Source organism: Nilaparvata lugens, chromosome 1 (assembly GCF_014356525.2).
Source record: "Nilaparvata lugens isolate BPH chromosome 1, ASM1435652v1, whole genome shotgun sequence".
NCBI lineage: Eukaryota > Metazoa > Arthropoda > Insecta > Hemiptera > Delphacidae > Nilaparvata > Nilaparvata lugens.
Window position 1 is genome coordinate 87950928 of NC_052504.1, and position 6212 is coordinate 87957139.

The 6212-nt window shown below is 30.5% G+C and overlaps 1 protein-coding gene across 3 annotated transcripts in view; it reads right to left on the reverse strand.

Moving 5' to 3' along the window:
• The window catches only part of LOC120349433, a 46233-nt gene that overhangs the window by 16293 nt on the left and 23728 nt on the right, over positions 1-6212 (reverse strand). The gene's annotated exons all lie outside the window — the stretch shown is intronic.

The window sequence follows — 6212 nt, forward strand, 5'->3', positions numbered from 1 at the left end:
AATATTTTTATAGTGCATTTAAATTTTCCAATACTTTTGAGAAGTTATTGTGTTTTCTAGGAAGTAATATGTGTTTTATACTGACAGGTATTTGTTCACATATATTATCAATGGTAGAATTAAAAAAATACTGACAGGTATTGAATTTCATTCTATTCTATTATTGAGAAGTAGCACTGGATATTTATAATCATTTCTTGAACTACAAGAAAGTATGAAATTATGAAACGAGAAGAATAACTATACTGTATTTTGAGAACTTCTTTAGTTAGAGAAATTTTAACACATTTAATGTGGAACTATCGGTAACATATTATCAACTTGTGCGCCGATAGTGACCTTAAAACACAATTTAATAGAAAAGAAAACAAAGGATTGAATTTATTTATTTATTCAATCATTCAGAATTATTATCAAACACTTCATACGCTAGATTCAAGTTTATATATTACATCCCTGATTAAGCTGATTTACGACTCACACTGGCGCACAAGAAATCTTCCTTTTGCCGGTGTTTTTGCCTCACCTACTGTACTTATGCATGTGATCATAAATTGAATCTTCATTTTAAAACTATTGTTTGTAATGTAAAGGATATCATTTCGTTATTATATCTACGGTAATTAAATAAATGTATGTATCTTGGTTTAAGTGCAGTAGCATATACTTATATTTATTTTTTGTAAAGCTTTTTTGTATTTTGTCTTTGGCAAATAAAATTCATTCATTCATTCATTCATACAACTTACAGAAAAGTACCATAGGCTAACTTACGCCCAAAACGGTTCCAATTCTAATTTATACAACAGTCCAAATGTAGCTAGAGGTTATGTATCGAATTGATAGTAGGCTATTATATAGCGTAATACATTATGTCAAATTATCATAGCCTGGCCATTCCAAATGAAAAATTTAAATACAACAATACAAATGATTTAAATGTTTGTGCTCTATTAGATTCTAATCTATTTAAGGCTATGCTCTTATCAATATTTACAGGGCAATAGATACACAATCATCTTGTGAAGTTGGTTTAAATAAATTGAGGGCTACAAGCACCATTCTCATTTAACGCTAAACTACGATTACATGAAGGTATGGTCAGGTTTATTATAATGTATTTCATCAGTGGTTTAAACGGAGGTAGATCTGCGGTTGGTTTAAACCTGGAATGAAACACGTTATATTAAATGCGACCATGCCTACATGTAATGTCAGAATAGCGTTAAACGAAGATGGTGCATAATATATGGCTCTTTTATTTATAAAATCACTTCAATTGTTTGTGTTACTTTATTAAAATTAATTAAAACAATATAAAGACATGTAGTACCCTTTTTATTTAAAACTTTAAAATATTTCAGACTATTTTTGATAAAATTAAAAGTAAATTTGATTAAAATTAAATCATTTCAACCAAAAATAATGGATAAGAAATAAATAAATCATATAAAAATAAGCATATGAACATAATTATTATCTAGTATCTAGTATTATCTACTTGTTTATTTTTGCATTTTAACTTGAAAATGGCCAAAGTAGGCCGAAACTAGTCGTTGAAATGTTTTAAAGTTTTTAAATGTTTCAAATAAATGCGGTACTACATGTTTTTATTAACTCTTTTATTGACCGTGCGAAGTGAGGTCTAAGATTTTAGTCGACGGTTTGGCATTTCTCTTAATGTTTTAATGTTTATATGTTGCGCATTTACGGCGAAACGCGGTAATAGATTTTCATGATTTTCAACAGGTATGTTCCTTTTTAAATTGCGCGTCGACTTATATACAAGGTTTTTGGAAATTTTGCATTTCAAGGATAATAGAAAAGGAAAAATGAGCCTCCTTCATACGCCAATATTACCGTAAAAATCAGACCTTAGAATTATTCATCATAAATCAGCTGTCTAGTGGACTATAATACTACCCGTTCAAAAACATCGAACATCTTGAAAATGTATCTTTCCATATACGTTAGTAATCTATAATATTAATTTCAACACACCGATTTTTCGCCAACACGACAACACAGAATGTTTTCTGATGGGTTAATTGAATTGGCGTATCGACGGCAGCCAGAACTGATAACAGCGCTCACACTCACATTCCGGGACGACACGTCACGGTACGATAGGACAGAAAGCTCTATGTTTATTAAGAATTTTTAATACATTTTAAATTGATAAATTATTTATTAATTTTTGAGAAAACATAACAACAGGTCAATGTAACTTACTGAGGCGCGAAATCTACTGTTCACAGAACTACTAGTTTATTCCACAGTCCTTAACTCACTGCTCACTGGATTTTCATATAAATCTCTTAATAAGATTTATAATAATATACTCTTATTCTTCTTCTTCTTCTAGTGCGTCTCCTATCGGAGGTTCGCTATCAGCACAGCAATCCGGATCTTGTTCACTGCCGCTCGAAACAAGTCTTTGCTGCTGCAGTCAAACCAATCCCTCAAATTTTTAAGCCAGGAAACACGTCGCCTTCCAACACTCCTTTTTCCGCTGATTTTCCCTCTTATAAATACACTCTTATACATGTCTAGAATATACTCTTAAAAATTTCTAAATAAGATTAAGATAATCTTTTCCTACTCTTTTACTTTCCCACTAGAAACCGAAAATCATCATACGCGACTAACCAACTACCGTATGTTATCCATTCATCCATATACTATCATCATGTAAGCCATGTTTCTACTCTGTACTAGTTCCAACGTTTAAAAAGTAATCACAACACTTTCATTCCATCAGAGGAGATGGTTTCCTCAGCACAATACCAGCAGTGCGTTGAAGAAGAAAAGGATGCCAGTGATTAATTGGAGTGAAAAGGGCGTAACAGACAACGCACAATATACGCACGGAGAAAATTACAAGGAGCTACACTGACATTCACTTTATATTGTCAGCATTTCATATGAGTGACATCAGTGCTTTCCATTTAACCAATGCTGACAAACGCATAGAGAAAAGTGTGAGGTACTATAGTGAGACCACGTTATAATGGCGGTGTTTGATTAGAAATGGTATTGCTATCCTTGTCTATCATTCAACAAAGCGGATAGCACTATCTCTTTCTCGCTTTGTTTTGTTGCCAGATCGTCTTTTAACAATGTAGAATTTATAATTAATCAAGAAAATATTTCATCTTGATTATGAAATTATTTGAAAATATAATTGATTATTTTAAACGAGAATGAACAATAAATTGATATTACATCAATAAACATGTATCAGCTACCGTCTATAGAAGGCATTGACAAGACAGAGGATCGGCAACGTTATTTTCCTATCTTTCTCCAGTGCCATTATAACGTAGATACTATACACAATTTTTTTTTATTTTATTTATTGTATAAAGTACTATAATCATAATACAATTATGACATTGGAGGAAAAACTAGGCTAAGCCTGTACTATTTCTCTCCAAAAATTTTGATAAAATGTTAATGTTGTCCAAAAGATAAGGTTATAATATAGTCACACACTGCTTTGTCACTTGATTTTCGGTCCAGAAATGATGATTTAAAATGTTGAATTTTGAAGGTTAATTTTATACTCTAAATGAATCACAATAAATTAAAAACTTTAGAAATATTGCACTTATTTAAAAAATTCACTATATACTGTCACCATTCCTTATAAACATAACATCAATGCTTCCCACTCTGACAGTTTGAAGTGAATTTACTATACACTAGTACACCATACTCTACAAAGAAATTTACTTCATATTTACAAATTTTCTAAAATAAATATATTTTTCAGTGATTCTTAAGTTTAATATTGGATTCTAATTAAGTATTTCACCCTTTCAAATTCAAAATTCCTAGTTTCTAGTTATTGGACAGAAAATTAGACTTGAAAATCCTTGAGAGTGAAACTATCAGAGTGACTGGGTAACTGTCAGAGTGAATAATAATAGGTAATATCTTGTTAATGTGAGTGTAGAATTGTCGCTCACCGAGCAAATTGTTTTATATTTTCTATTTAAGTTATGATGCATTGGAAAAAACAGAATAATACGTTACAAATAAGTTAATATAATCAGGTTGATTAAGAAAACAAAACTATTGTTATTGATTGTTTTATTGTATGTAATGGATTATTTTTATATAGGCCTATCCCTCAAGTAGCTTACAGCTAGAGGGATACTATTGCACTGTTGTGATAGTGTAATAAATAAATGTCGTTTGTAAATGTTACTGTACATAAAATTTGGGAGAAGAGCAGTTTTGGGCTAAGCCTGTTGCTCTCTCCCAGTCATTGCTATATGATTTGTAATAAATTGTATTAATAAATGAAATGGAAATTTAATAATTATATTGTCACCATTCCTTAAAAACATAACATCAATACTTCCCATACAAAACCAATGCTAACAATCAAAAGTGAATATAAATAACTACTAAATTCGTGAACCATAAAACAGGATTATTCTGATCAATACTGTTGCTAAAGTGCGGTTACACTAGGAGTGATTTACTTCATACTGTCACCATTCCTTATAAACATGACATCAATGCTTTTAATTCAACCAATTTTGACATTAAAAAGAGAATATCAATACTATTATGCGTGAGCCATACGAGGCTCCTACTGGATAATACTGTTGCTGACCGTTTTAAAGTGAATGTAACTATACAGAGAGATTCACATCATACCGTCACCATCTATATAATAAGAGAGAGTAAGGTTGTGTTTGTTCACCTCAGAACATGTCAACTTGTGGATTGCATACCGGAAAAACGGGAATGATTTAAATCTCCATATTTTGCACATAGATTCTAAAAATATTAATCTCGTGCACCTTGAAGCCCAAATTTCAATTTTCCTACTAGATTTTTCAGAATTAATGTTCAAATTTAATTCATGAGACCATATTAGGTTAATATAACCTCTATAATCTAGAGAGACTACCTCTTCGAAGCAGATGGTTAAAATTGGCAACTAAATTAATAACCAGTGCAATTTTGTCTGGTTGGCATTAAGTTGAGGAGGTTTCTAAACAAGATTTGAGTTATGTCACTTTATTAGGTTAGCACCAAGTTGAAGAACTTATCTAAACTATAATAAAGGAAAGAACTGGCTCATACACGTACGGGATAGGAAAATTATGTTTGACGCATCATCACGTCTAAACTACTGGACTGATCAACTTGATTTAGTTATTTACTTGATTTAGTAGTGATCAACTTATAATTAGTTATGAAAGTTAATCGATATGATTTAAGGAATGAGAGGTATGTTGTACCATTTACTTCGAATAATTTAGCCAGAAACACCTTAATCTACATTGTACAAAAAACTTTCAATGATTTACCCGATAATTGTGCTGAGTATGTTAATATGCGCCTGTTGAGAAGAAATTTAAAGATTTGGTTGAATAATTACACTTTGGATTTAATGTGATTCATTATTAATGTATTTATTGTTGTAGTTCATTCTGTTCTATTTTTTTATGCAAGTTTAGGCTGACTATACATTATAACACTTTTGAGATTTTTGAGAGCTGAGCCAACAATTAATTAGTTAATATCATGACAATTTCAACTGTTGAGTAAAAATAAAGTTCACTGATATAAATATGTATATTTATATTTGAATTTACATGTTTTGTATATGGTACCTTGTCAAGCAGCCTCTTTGAGGTTCGCTTAATGTAGCTTATTTATTCAATAAACGTTTTTTCTATTCTATTGAAATTTTGCATATTCAATTCAATTCTTTATTGTCAGAATTTAACAATGCAACAAATCAAGGTTAATAAATCAACATTTATTACAAGAAAATAAAATAAAATTAACTACCGAGAACTAAAAACTAAAAATTTTTTCAGGCACCACCAGCAAAAAGAAAAGTCTTTGACCGCTGGTGGGAGTCGCAAAAAGTCCGATTTAAAATAAAAACAAAATACAATTTACAATACAAAATCGAGTTGATGACAAGAAAAAATACTTCACTGCAAAAAACAAAAGAGTGATAACGAATTTTGAGAGAGAGAGAGAGAAAAAGATTTTCCAATAGGAAAAACTAAAATAAAACAGAGATAGACAAAAATATGACTACCATTCAGGTCTCAGGAATTACAAAAAATAAAATAGATTGCTTTATAAAAATATATATAAATATAGGCTATTATTACCACCATTCAGGTCCCAGGGAAAAGAAATACTTTTTCTTAATCCAATCCTCTATTCCCTTC